The sequence below is a fragment of the Amblyraja radiata genome, chromosome 13 (assembly GCF_010909765.2).
Source record: "Amblyraja radiata isolate CabotCenter1 chromosome 13, sAmbRad1.1.pri, whole genome shotgun sequence".
Taxonomy (NCBI): domain Eukaryota; kingdom Metazoa; phylum Chordata; class Chondrichthyes; order Rajiformes; family Rajidae; genus Amblyraja; species Amblyraja radiata.
Window position 1 is genome coordinate 41,304,011 of NC_045968.1, and position 14,470 is coordinate 41,318,480.

The window sequence follows — 14,470 nt, forward strand, 5'->3', positions numbered from 1 at the left end:
TTAAACACGACGAAATGTAACGAGGAGCGGATACTTAGAAAGAAAAGTGAAATCTCTACCGAAATGGAAAAGATGTCGGCGACTCTGCTTTCCCCCTTATCCTTAAACTTTGACCCCTTGTTCTGGTCTTCCCCAACATCTGGAACAATTTTTTTTGCATCTAGCCCGTCCAACCCCTTAAGAATTTTATACGTTTCTATAAGATACCCCTTTAATCTTCTAAAATCTAGCGAGTACAAGGCGAGTCTATCCAGTCTTTCTTCATATGAAAATCCTGACATCCCAGGAATCAGTCTGCTGAACCTTCTCTGTATTCCCTCTCTATGGCAACGATGTCTTTGAGCATTGGGCATTGTGACATCACACGATGGAACGTTCACCATTGGCTGGGGCTCCTGCATAGGCATATGTAAATGAATCCATTCCGATTGGACATATGTGAACATTGGGCATTGTGACATCACACGATGGAACGTTCAGCAGGGACTGGGGCTGGTGCTGATTCTATGGGTGAGAAGCCAGTTTAGTTTTGAAATATTGGGGGGGGGGAAGGATTTGATTAAAAACGTGTAATTAAACACGACAAAATGTAATGAGGTGCGGATACTTAGAAAGAAAAGTGAAATCTCTACCGAAATGGAAAAGATGTCGGCGATTCTGCGTCTGGTTTCGGAGTTGCACGGAATCAAAGGAAGAAATGCGGCCGGAAGCCGTACATGTAAATGGATCCATTCCGATTGGACGTCTGCGAGCGTCGGGCATTGCGATTGGACATCTGCGAGCATCGGGCATTGTGACATCGCATGGCGGGAACGAATCGAAAGGCAGAAAGGCAGCCGGACGGCAGCCGGACGGATGCGGCGAGAGTTTTATATATTAATAGACTAGACCAAGTGCAGACCCGTTGGGTCTGTTTCCCCAACGGCGTTTTGCGGGGGGGGGTGGGGGGAGGGGGGGCTGCGGCATCAAACTCACATTAACCACCCCCCAAACACACAGGTGGGGGGATGGGGGATGTGAAGAGGGGAGGGAGGGGAGATGAGGTGGAGGAAACGGGACAGATTTGGGAGGGAAAGGAGAGCGGGGTAGGGGGTGAGAGAGGGGGATGGGGAGAGAGATGTGGGGGAGGGGGAGGATGGGGAGGTAGGGGAGGAGGGAGTGAGGGGGAGAGAGGGGAAAGAGTGGGGAGGGAGAGTGGAGAGGGGTAGGGGGAGTGATGGAAGAGGTACAGAGGGGTAGGAGGAAGGGGGCGGGTGGAGAGAGGGAAGGGGGTGGTGTAGAGAGGGAAGAGGGGTGGGGGAGAGAGGGATGGGTGGGAGAGGCAGAGGGGTGAAGAGAGGGAAACATAGAACCATTGAAATTAAGTGCAGGAGTAGGCCATTCGGCCCTTCGAGCCTGCACCACCATTCAATATGATCATGGCTGATCATCCAACTCAGTATCCTGTACCTGCCTTCTCTCCATACCCCCTGATCCCTTTAGCCACAAGGGCCGCATCTAACTCCCTCTTAAATACAACCAATGAACAGGCCTCAACTACCTTCTGTGCCAGTGAATTCCAGAGATTCACCTCTCTCTGTGTGAAAAATGTTTTTCTCATCTCGGTCCTAAAAGATTTACCCCTTATCCTTAAACTGTGACCCCTTGTTCTGGACTTCCCCAACATCTGGAACAATCTTCCTGCATCTAGCCTGTCCAACCCCTTAAGAAATTTTGTACGTTTCTATAAGATACCCCCTCAATCTTCTAAATTCTAGCATGTACAAGCCGAGTCTATCCAGTCTTTCGTCATATGAAAGTTCTGACATCCCAGGAATCAGTCTGGTGAACCTTCTCTGTACTCCCTCTATGGCAACAATGTATTTGAACATTGGGCATTGTGACATCACACAATGGAACGTTCACCAAGTGCATGTGCTCCTGCAAAGGCATATGTAAATGAATCCATTCCGATTGGGCATCTGTGAGCATCGGGCATTGTGACATGACACGATGGAACGTTCACCAGGGGCTGGGGCTGGTGCTGTTTCTATGGGTGAGAAGCCAGTTTATTTTTGAAATATTGGGGGGGGGGGGGGGGGGGGGGGAAGGATTTGATTAAAAACGTGCACTTAAACACGACGAAATGTAATGAGGAGCAGATACTTAGAAAGAAAAGTGAAATCTCTACCTGAAATGGAAAAGATGTCGGCGATTCAGCTTTCCCCCTTATCCTTAAACTTTGACCCCTTGTTCTGGTCTTCCCCAACATCCGGAACAATTTTTTTGCATCTAGCCCGTCCAACCCCTTAAGAATTTTATACGTTTCTATAAGATACCCCCTTAATCTTCAAAAATCTAGCGAGTACAAGCTGAGTCTATCCAGTCTTTTCTTCATATGAAAATCCTGACATCCCAGGAATCAGTCTGGTGAATTTTCTCTGTACTCCCTCTCTATGGCAACGATATCTTTGAGCATTGGGCATTGTGACATCACACGATGGAACGTTCACCATTGGCTGGGGCTCCTGCATAGGCATATGTAAATGAATCCATTCCGATTGGACATATGTGAGCATCGGGCATTGTGACATCACACGATGGAACGTTCACCAGGGGCTGGGGCTGGTGCTGCTTCTATGGGGGTGAAGCCAGTTTATTTTTGAAATATTGGGGGGGGGGGAGGATTTGATTAAAAACGTGTACTTAAACACGACGAAATGTAATGAGGAACGGATACTTTGAAAGAAAAGTGAAATCTCTACCGAAATGGAAAAGATGTCGGCGATTCTGCGTCTGGTTTCGGAGTTGCAGGGAATCAAAGGAAGAAATGCGGCCGGAAGCCGTACATGTAAATGGATCCATTCCGATTGGACGTCTGCGAGCGTCGGGGATTGCGATTGGAGTCGCTGCCTCAAAAAGGCTGGCAGTATCATGAAAGACCCACACCATCCTGGCCACACACTCATCTCCCTGCTACCTTCAGGTAGAAGGTACAGGAGCCTGAAGACTGCAACAACCAGGTTCAGGAATAGTTACTTCCCCTCAGCCATCAGGCTATTAAACCTGGCTCGGACAAAACTCTGATTATTACCAACCACTTTCTGTTATTTGCACTATCAGTTTATTTATTCATGTGTGTATATATTTATATCATGGTATATGGACACATTTATCTGTTTTGTAGTAAATGCCTACTATTTTCTGTGTGCTTAAGCAAAGCAAGAATTTCATTGTCCTATACAGGGACACATGACAATAAACTAACTTGAACTTGAACTTGAACTTGTTTATTTCAGGTGGGTATAAACTCTCCATTGAAATGAATGTGGAACCTAGCACAGGGTGTGAAAGCAAGTGTGCTTTCCCTGTGTAAATGCTGGGGAATTCCAGAAAGCTCTTGCTCCACTGCCGAACTCCGTGGAAATTGCTGGCAGATTCCAGTCAGTAACTTTTGGATTTCCACTTTTGTGCAGAAGTTTATAATTTGTTGACGGTTACAGTCAAATCTATCATGCGGAACTGGTGGCAAAATCCAACAAAGTCCAGTCCATTGTGTGCCAACATATATCCTTGCCTAATAGCCCAACATAGAGTGAAAACATGTACTTAGAATTATATCTTAAAATTTTATCTCATTATACATCTATGCGCTTATGCATACTGTAGATTTGCCATCGCTATTATACATTATAAAACTAGATCTGTGTACATTCTATGTCCATTTTTCATTTTGCCTCTGTCATTTAATTTTAACTGAAGTACTATTGTGTAACATGATTGATACTTCAATAATACATGATTCACATAACAGTGACATATTATTATATGGCAATGATATTATATGTCATTTTAACACCACAGTATTACTACATTACGTAATTCAAATTGAAGCAAGTGATGTGTACTAGTGATATTTTGAATTGTTTTCAACACTGTTTTAGAAAAATATGAATTAATTATTGCTGTAGTTTGTGATTCATGCCTAATTACTATTTATATGTGATTGAGATTATCTCAGACTGAATCAAGTACATTGCAATAATAACGTTTTACTTGTTATCCGGATCAGAGTAATGTGGACAAAAGCTTTTTTTTACCTATAATTTGTTGTCTTGGGGTCTTCTGGGGTTGTATTACATTCTCCTTCCTGAAGGACATTAATGAATCAAATCAAGTCAAGTTGAGTTTATTGTCATATGCACAAGCACATTGAGGTACAGGTACAATAAAAATCTTGCTTGCAGCAGATCGGGGCCAGCCTGCAACACATGCCTTCAAGGTCGGCAGAGGAGCGGCAGGTGAAGGAGTGAGTGTGGGGATTGGCTGAAGAATTTAATTAGCAAATCGATAAGTTAGCTAATTAGTGAATTAGTCAATTTATCAGCTAATATAAGCAAGGTTTGCTCTAAGGGAGCAGACGTGTCGAGGGAAATGCCGTGAGAAAAATGCAAGTCTTTGGTACGGGAGTCTTCGGCGAGGAGGCTGATGGAGGAGACTACGTCAAAAGTTGGAGAGGGTGAGACGCAGTGAAGAAATGACAGGTAAGCTGATTCAGTGTGATGCTTTCAGAATGTGGGAGGTCAGGGACACTGATGGTGCCTCTGGCTGCTACAACTGTGGAAAGTGTGGCCAGGTTCAGCTCCTGAAGGACCGTGTTAGGGAACTGGAGAGGCAAATGAATGACCTCAGGATCATCTGGAAAAACGAGAGTTCCCTCGACAGGACATACAACGAGATCGTTAAACTGAAGTTTCCAGAAGAGAGAAGGTGGGTGACGATGAGGAAGGGAAGGGAGCTTGGAGTACAGGAGACGGGAAAAAAGGTACACCCTCTTGGAAGCTGTCGGGACAGAAGACACTGCCAGTCTGCTGGGGTGGACAGGTCTGCTAGTCAAAACATGGTGCTGAAGCAAAGCCGAAGAGATAAATGTCAGGCAGAGCCTGGTAGTAGGGGACTCCATAGTGGGAGGTACAGACAGGGGTTCTGTGGCAACAGTCGGGATTCAAGGATGGTGTGTTGCCTCCATGGTGCCAGGGTCCACGATGTCACGGACCGATGGCAGGGCAACCTCAAGAGGGAAGGGGGGCAGCCGGAAGTGGTAGTGCATGTCAGCACAAATCACATCGGGAAAAAGAGGAAAGAGATTCTGCAGCGTGACTTTACAGAGCTCGGAAAAAGGCAGAAAAGCAGGATCTCCAGGGTGGTTATTTCCAGCTTGCTTCCAGTTCCTCGTGCTGGTGAGGGCAGAACAGGGAGATAGGGGATCTGAATGTGTGGCTGAGGAGCTGGTGCACGGGGCAGGAATTTAGATTTTTAGACCACTGTGATCTGTTTTGGGGTACGGGTAAATTGTACAAAAGGGACGAGTTGCATCTTAACCGGCAGGGGACCAGCATTCTGGCAGGCAGGTTTGCCACTGCTACAGGGATGGGTTTAAACTAAGTAATGGGGGGGGGGGCAGACATATTTGAAATACAAGGATAGAGTTAAAGGGAAAGAGAGTATAGGAAAAGTTAAGAAAAACCACCAGAATTAACGGGACGGAAAGCTCACGAAGGGATTGGAGAGTATGGCCAAGTGAAATGGGAATCGATGTGAAAGGTGAGGTGAGTAATGGATTAAAAGTATTATATATGAAACCGCAAAGTAAACGCAGAAGTAAAGTGGATGAGGCTAAGGCTCAGTTAAAGATTGGTAGATATGACATTGTGGGGATTACAGAGACACGGCTGCAGGAAAAAACAGGACTGCAAACTGAATATTCAGGGTTATACATCCTATAGAAAGAACAGGCAGGCGGGCAGAGGAGGTAGGGTAGCTCTGTTGGTGAGGGATGAAATTCAGTCCTTTGAGAGGGGTGATAAAGGCACTGACGATGTAGAGTCGCTGTGGATAGAATTGAGGAATTGTAAAGTTAAAGACACAATGGGAGTTATCTACAGACCCCCAAACAATAGCCTGGATATAGGGTGCAAGTTGCAGCAGGAGTCAAAATTGGCATGTAACAAAGGTGGTTATGGGAGATTTCAATATGCACTATGGTTATGGGAGATTTCAATATGCAGGTAGACTGGGAAAATCAGGTTGGTTCAGGACCCCAAGAAAGAGAGTTTGTAGAATGCCTATTCTTAGAGCAGCTTGTAATGGAGCCGACCAGAGAAAAGGCAATTCTGGATTTAAGTTCAAGTTCAAGTTCAAGTTAGTTTATTGTCATGTGTCCCTGTATAGGACAATGAAATTCTTGCCTTGCTTAAGCACACAGAAAATAGTAGGCATTTACTACAAAACAGATAAATGTGTCCATATACCATGATATAAATATATACACACATGAATAAATAAACTGATAGTGCAAATAACAGAAAGTGGTTGGTAATAATCAGAGTTTTGTCCGAGCCAGGTTTAATAGCCTGATGGCTGAGGGGAAGTAACTATTCCTGAACCTGGTTGTTGCAGTCTTCAGGCTCCTGTACCTTCTACCTGAAGGTAGCAGGGAGATGAGTGTGTGGCCAGGATGGTGTGGGTCTTTCATGATACTGCCAGCCTTTTTGAGGCAGCGACTGCGATAGATCCCCTCGATGGAAGGAAGGTCAGAGCCGATGATGGACTGGGCAGTGTTTACTACTTTTTGTAGTCTTTTCCTTTCCAGGGCGCTCAAATTGCCGAACCAAGCCACGATGCAACCGGTCAGCATGCTCTCGACTGTGCACCTGTAGAAGTTAGAGAGAGTCTTCCTTGACAATCCGACTCTCCGTAATCTTCTCAGGAAGTAGAGGCGCTGATGTGCTTTTTTGATGATTGCATTAGTGTTCTCGGACCAGGAAAGATCTTCAGAGATGTGCACGCCCAGGAATTTGAAGCTCTTGACCCTTTCAACCATCGACCCGTTGATATAAATGGGGCTGTGGGTCTCCCTCCTACTCCTTCCAAAGTCCACAATCAGTTCCTTGGTCTAATGAACCAGATATGATAAGGGAACTCGAGGTAAAGGAACCGCTTGGAGGTAGTGATCATAATATGATTAGTTTTAATCTGCAATTTGAGAAGGAGAAGGTTAATCGGAAGTGTCAGAGATGCAGTTGAACAAAGGGGACTATGAAGGCATGGGAGGGGAGCTGGCCAAGGTAGACTGGAAAGGGATCCTAGCAGGAATGACGGTGGAACAGCAATGGCAGGAATTTCTGGGCATAATCCGGAAGACGCAGGATCATTTCATTCCAAAAAGGAAGAAAGATTCTAAGGGGAGTAGGAGGCAACCGTGGCTGACAAGAGAAGTTAGGGATAGAATAAAACTAAAAGAAAAGATGTATAACACAACAAAGAGTAACCGGAAGCCAGAGGATTGGGAAATGTTCATAGGACAACAGAAGGAAACAAAACGGGCAATACGGGCTGAAAAGATGAAGTACGAAGGGAAGCTGGCCAGGAATATAAAGAAGGACAGTAAAAGCTTCTTTCGATATGTTAAGGGAAAAAGAGTAGCAAAGTCAAATGTGGGTCCCTTGAAGGTAGACACGGGTGAAATTATTATGGGGAACAAGGAAATGGCAGAAGAGTTGAATAGGTACTTCGGATCTGTCTTCACTAAGGAAGACACAATCTCCCAGATGTACTGGAGGACAGAGGATCTAAGGGGGTAGAGGAACTGAAAGAAATTTTCATTAGGCGAGAAATAGTATTGGGTAGGCTGATGGGACTGAAGGATAATAAATCCCCTGGGCCTGATGGTCTGCATCCCAGGGTCCTCAGGGAGGTGGCTCTAGAAATAGTGGACGCATTGGTGATCATTTTCCAATGTTCAATAGATTCAGGATCAGTTCCTGTGGATTGGAGGATAGTTAATGTTATCCCACTTTTCAAGAAAGGAGCGAGAGAGAAAACGGGGAATTACAGACCAGTTAGCCTGACTTTGGTGGTGGGAAAGATGCTGGAGTCAATTATTAAAGAGGTAATAATGGGGAATTTGGATAGCAGTAAAAGGATTAGTCCAAGTCAACATGGATTTATGAACGGGAAATCATGCTTGACTAGTCTTCTGGATTTTTTTGAGGATGTGACAAGTAAAATGGATGAAGGGGTGCCAGTGGATGTAGTGTATCTAGACTTTCAGAAAGTCTTTGATAAGGTCCATACGGGAGACTGGTGACTAAAATTAGAGCACATGGTATTGGGGGTAGGGTGTTGACATGGATGGAAAATTGGTTGGCAGACCGGAAGCAAAGAATAGAAGTGAACGGGTCCTTTTCAGAATGGCAGGCAGTGGCAAGTGGAGTGCCGCAAGGCTCGGTGTTGGGGCCACAACTGTTTACCTTATATATTAATGATTTGGAAGGGGGGATTAGGAGCAACACTAGCAAGTTTGCGGATGACACAAAGCTGGGTGGCAGTGTGAACTGTGAAGAGGATGTTAGGAGGTTGCAGGGTGACCTGGACAGGTTGAATGAGTGGGCAGATGCGTGGCAGATGCAGTATAATATAGATAAATGTGACGTTATCCACTTTGGGGGCAAAACCATGGGGGCAGATTATTATCTCAATGGGGTTAGGTTAGGTAAGGGGGAGGTGCAGCGAGACCTGGGCGTCCTTGTACACTGGTCACTGAAAGTTGGCGTGCAGGTACAGCAGGCAGTGAAGAAAGCTAATGGAATGTTGGCCTTCATAACAAGAGGATTTCAGTATAGGAGTAAAGAGGTTCTTCTGCAGTTGTATTGGGCTCTGGTAAGACCACATCTGGAGTATTGAGTTTTGGTCTCCTAATTTGAGGAAGGACATCCTTGTGATTGAGGCAGTGCAGCGTAGGTTCACGAGATTGATCCCTGGGATGGCGGGACTGTCATATGAGGAAAGATTGAAAAGACTAGGCTTGTATTCACTGGAGTTTAGAAGGATGAGGGGGCATCTTATAGAAACATATAAAATTATAAAAGGACTGGACAAGCTAGATGCAGGAAAAATCTTCCCAATGTGGGGCGAGTCCAGAACCAGGGGCCATAGTCTTAGAATAAAGGGGAGGTCATTTAAGACTGAGGTGAGAAAAAACGTTTTCACCTCAGTGAGTTGTGAATTTATGGAATTCCCTGCCACAGAGTGCAGTGGAGGCCAAGTCACTGGATGGATTTAAGAGAGAGTTAGATAGAGTTCAAGCGGCTAGTGGAGTCAATGGATATGGGGAGAAGGCAGGGACGGGTTATTGATAGGGGATGATCAGCCATGATCACAATGAATGGTGGTGCTGGCTTGAAGGGCTGAATGGCCTCCTCCTGCACCTATTTTCTATGTTTCTATGTTTCTAATAAGGGAACTCAAGGTAAAGGAAGCGCTAGGAGGTAGTGACCATAATATGATAAGTTTTAATCTGCAACTTGAGAGGGAGAAGGTTAAATCAGAAGTGTCAGTGTTGTAATTGAACAAAGGGGACTATGAAGACATGAGAGAGGCACTGGCCGAAGTCGACTTGAAAATGATCCTCGCAGGAATGACAGAGGAACAGCAATGGCAGGAATTTCTGGGCATATTTCAGAAGGTGCAGGATCATTTCATTCCAAAGAGGAAGAAAGATTCTAAGGGCAGTAAGAGGCAACCATGGCTGACAAGCAAAGTTTTAGGGATGGTATAAAACTAAAAGAAAAGGTGTATAACATAGCAAAGAGTAGTGGCAAGCCAGAGGATTGGGAAACTTTCAAAGAACATCAGAAGGTAACAAAAAGGGCAATATGGGGTGAAAAGATGAAGTACGAAGGTAAGCTCGCCAAGAATATAAAGGATAGTAAAAGATTTTTTATGTATGTTAAGAGCAAAAGCTTAGTAAAGACAAATGTGGGTCCCGTGAAGGCAGAAACAGGTGATTTTATTATGGGGAACAAGGAAATGGCAGAAGAGTTGAACAGGTACTTTGGTTCTGTCTTCAGTAAGGAAGTCACAAACAATCTCCCAGATGAACTAGAGGACAGAAGATCTAGAGAGACAGAGGAACTGAAATAAATTTGCATTAAGTGAGAAATAGTATTGGGTAGACTGATGGGACTGAAGGCTGATAAATCCCCTGGGGCTGATGGTCTGCATCCCAGGATACTCAAGCAGGAGGCTCTAGAAATTGTGGATTCATTAATGATTATTTTCCAATGTTCTATAGATTCAGGATCAGTTCCTGTGGATTGGAGGGTAGCTAATGTTATCCCACTTTTCAAGAAAGGAGCTAGAGAGAAAACGTGGAATTATAGACCAGTTAGCCTGACATCGGTAATGGGGAAGATGCTGGATTCAATTATTAAAGTAATAATGGCGCATCTGGAAAGCAGTAAAAGGATTGGTCCAAGTCAGCATGGATTTATGAAGGGGAAATCCTGCTTGACTAATCTTCTGGAATTTTTTGAGGATATGACAAGTAAAATGGATGAAGGAGAGCCAGTGGATGTAGTGTATCTGGACTTTCAGAATGCCTTTGATATGGTCCCACACAGGAGATTAGTGGGCAAAATTAGAGCACATGGTATTGGGGGTAGGGTATTGACATGGATAGGGAATTGGTTGGCAGACAGGAAACAAAGAGTAGAAATAAACGGGTCCATGTAAGAATGGTAGGCAGTGGCGAGTGGAGTGCCGCAAGGCTCGGTGCTGGGGCCGCAACAATTTACAATATATATTAATGATTTAGATGATGGAATTAAAAGTAACACTAGCAAATTTGCAGAATACACAAAGCTGGGTGGCAGTGTGAACTGCGAAGAGGATGCTAGGAGGTTGCAGGGTGAATTGGACAGGTTGAGTGAGTGGGCAGATGCATGGCAGATGCAGTATAATGTAGATACATGTGAGGTTATCCAATTTGGCGGCAAGAACAAAGAGGCAGATTATTATCTCAATGGTGTCAGATCAGGAAAAAGGGAAGTACAACAAGACCTGGGTGTCCTTGTACACCAGTCACTGAAAGTAAACCTGCAGGTACAGCAGGCAGTGAAGAAAGCTAATGGCATGTTGGCCTTCATAAGTATAAGATTTGAGTATAGGAGTAAAGAGGTCCTTCTGCAGTTGTACAGGGCCCTGGTGGGACCACATCTGCAGTATTGTGTGCAGTTGTGGTCTCCTAATTTGAGGAAGGTCATTCTTGCGGTTCACGAGGTTAATCCTCGGGATGGCGGGATGGTCATACAAGGAAATGTTGGAAAGACTGGGCTTGTATTCACTGGAATTTAGAAGGATGAGAGGATATCTTATAAAAACATATAACATTATAAAAGGACTGGACAAGCTAGATGCAGGAAAAATGTTCCCAATGTTGGGGTAGTCCAAAACCAGGGGCCACAGTCTAAGAATAAAGGTGAGGCCATTGAAAACTGAGATTAAAAAAATCTTTTTCACCCAGTGAGTAGTGATTTTGTCGAATTCCCTGCCACAGAAGGCGGTGGAGGCCAATTCACTGGATGAATTTAAAAGAGAGTTAGATAGAGCTCTTGGAGCTAGTGGAATCAAGGTATGTGGGGAGAAGGCAGGCCCGGGTTACTGATTGTGGATGATCAGCCATGATCACAATGAATGGCGGTACTGGCTCAAAGGACAAATGGCCTCCTCCTGCACCTATTTTCTATGTTTCTATCATAGACATGCAGATTCAGACAAACACACAAAAAATTATCTTATATTCATAACACACACATAAGTTATTATGTTACACATAAACACGTAAGAAACTGTACAATAAAGTCGAACATTAGGAAAAAACATAATTTAATAAAGGAAGTCTGTAGTGTTCCATTGTGATGAAAGGGTAGAGTTACATTATGTGGGTTGGTAGTTGCACAAAGTAGCTGTTCCTAAATCCAGCATCTGTGACTTCAGGCTTCTGTACCTCCTGCCTGGTGGTAGCAGCTAGAAGATGCATGGCCCATATGGTGGGAATCTTTGATGATAGATGCAATCTTCATAAGGCCGTGCCATGTGTAGATGCTTTTGATGATGGGGCTAAATGTGTCCATAGACCAAGCTGAACCCATCACTCTCTGTAGCCTCTTGTGTTCCTATGGATTGGAAGTGATGGAAGCTTTCATACTTACCTTTTTTGATGCTCAGATTAAAATTATCAAGTTTATACAAGGTGGCATTTGAAATTGGTTCTTGGTTGAAGACCATTTCTCTCATGTATAATTTGAAGAACCATATATTGCATTGTAATTATGTTACTCAAATAGAAAGCTATCATACCACATACCATACATCAGTATCACTGCAGCTACTAAAAGATGTAACTGGTTTTTGTGTTAAAAAAATGACAGAAACCAAGTCATCACCAGATTTAGGATTTTTACTAAGCCATAAATAAATGTAATGAGCCTTCCCACTTAAGCAACTTTTTAGTCGACTGCAGGAGACTATGCGGTCGCCACATGGTCGCCGCATGTTCACGTGTAGTTGCCGGGTAGTCGCCTTCATGGTCGTGAAGCGTTCCCGCATTCTGGGAACTAGTCGCGGCCTCATTATGGTCACCGCAAATTTCTCAACATATTGAAAAATTAGCGACGATCAGAATGAAGCCTCAATGGAGAGTAGCGCGATTTCTCGTGCCGTAGGTGCAGTCGTAGTGGGTCGCCAGGAGGTTGTAGGTTCTCGTAGGTTCTCGTAGGTTCACGTAGGTTGTAGCCGGTGCTGACCAGTAAATTTCATTGGCTCATTGGGGAAAAAAACATAAGCAGTAGTTTTCAGAACGAAGGATAACTGACCGGTAATGTTAATGTCCGCCAAGCTTCACAGCCGTGTATCTCTGGCTTCTTAAAAGTTGTCTCCACTCCTTCTCCCCACCCTGTCTACTCCTTCTCCCCCTTCTCCCCCCTCTTTTAAAAGACTTACGTGACCCTTCCCGTACACTGTGCTTTCACCTTCTTAATTACAGCGCCAACCTTCCTGTTCATCGAGGTGTGTGTCTGTATCACATTGGCTTTGCACCGTGTGAATTTCACTCAGTGCTCACCCCACTTGCTCTGTCCCCCACCTGCATAACTGGCTGGTGAAGGAAGCGATTTGTGTGTGTGTTCCACTCTGACATCGCCGTTCCAGTCGCCTGAAAAATCGCCTAAGTGGGACAGGCCCATAAGGATCAAGTTCCAGCAAAACTTAGCATTTTACTCACAACAAAGTGTGTACAATCTGAAAATGAATTAGCATGAAGTTACACCTACATACAAATCACTCACTGACTGATAACTGAGATGAATTGCATCTTTCCTCTCATCAAATGAATAGTAGATGCGTGTTGTGGTTAGAAAGGAATGCGTCTATTATATTTTACAAAACCAAGATGTCTGTTATGTAATTAATGGTACATGAAGCAGCCAAATAATTACGTGCGTGCTTCAGTATCTTAATTCCTTTTATGTTATATATAAAATAAGAGCATCTGGGAGTGATTATGAGGTGGTGTTCTCAGTCAGAACTTCAGATAGCTTAAACATACAAAGCCATTATAAGTTAGCAAATGAGAGCTTTATCAAAGTGGCAGTGGTAATTTACAATAACTATTCCTACCCATACGTGGGCCCAGATTTACTTGAAAAATTGCCAGTGTGGCAAGTGGTGGTGGCATTGCATTTTGTCCAAAAGTCCATCAGCTTCATGTGAGGGGAAGATGTGGTCAGCCTCAAAAATCTAAAAGTTGTTGTCCAATTTTTGATGCTTTAAATAGCTTTACAAAAATGGCAGCTTGATGTTTGGCTCATCACAGAAATATCATGAATGGCTCAATATTGCTGCATGTAACTCAACCTTAAAATTTGAAATCTTTTACACTCTTGTTCATTCAATAAATTCAACTTCACTTGGGATGAAGCTGCCCAAATCTGCACATCCTCAACAAAGTCCAAAACAACGTGTCCAAACATCTGCAACAGCACTTCTCATGCCAGTGACACCTGCCATTTGGAAGGACAAGGGCAGCAGATCCAAACAAGATTCATACCCACCCCTGCAAATTGTACACCACCCCCCCCCTCCCCTCCTCCCCCACTCCTCCCCCCACCCTCCACCCAAGTCACACAATTTATGACTTGGAATATATTTTCTTTCATCGTTGCTGGATCAAGCCTAACATGTCTTAATAATAATATACCAGGTTCTCTGAATCGCAGACACTTCAGTAGATCAAGAAGGTAGCTTACCACTACCTCATCTAGTGTAATTGTAGATGGTTGATAGGTATCAAGTTTTGCTATTGATAGTATTACATGACAAAAGAAAACACATTCTATCGAATTCCTGTAAAACCCCTCCCACTTTATCCAAGCATTGTCCCTTCAACTCAGTCCTACTTCAAGCTTTCTGCATTAGTGTGATATTCCCACCTCACTCTGCATCACATCTGAGAAGGATCATTAATTTAATAACAATTTTCATTATGATATGCAGTTGTCGCTGAGAATCATTACCTTTAAGCCGAGACTCCCCGAGCTTATTTCACATCGGACTCCTGCAATTAGGAGAGGCACAAGGCATTCATCTTCCT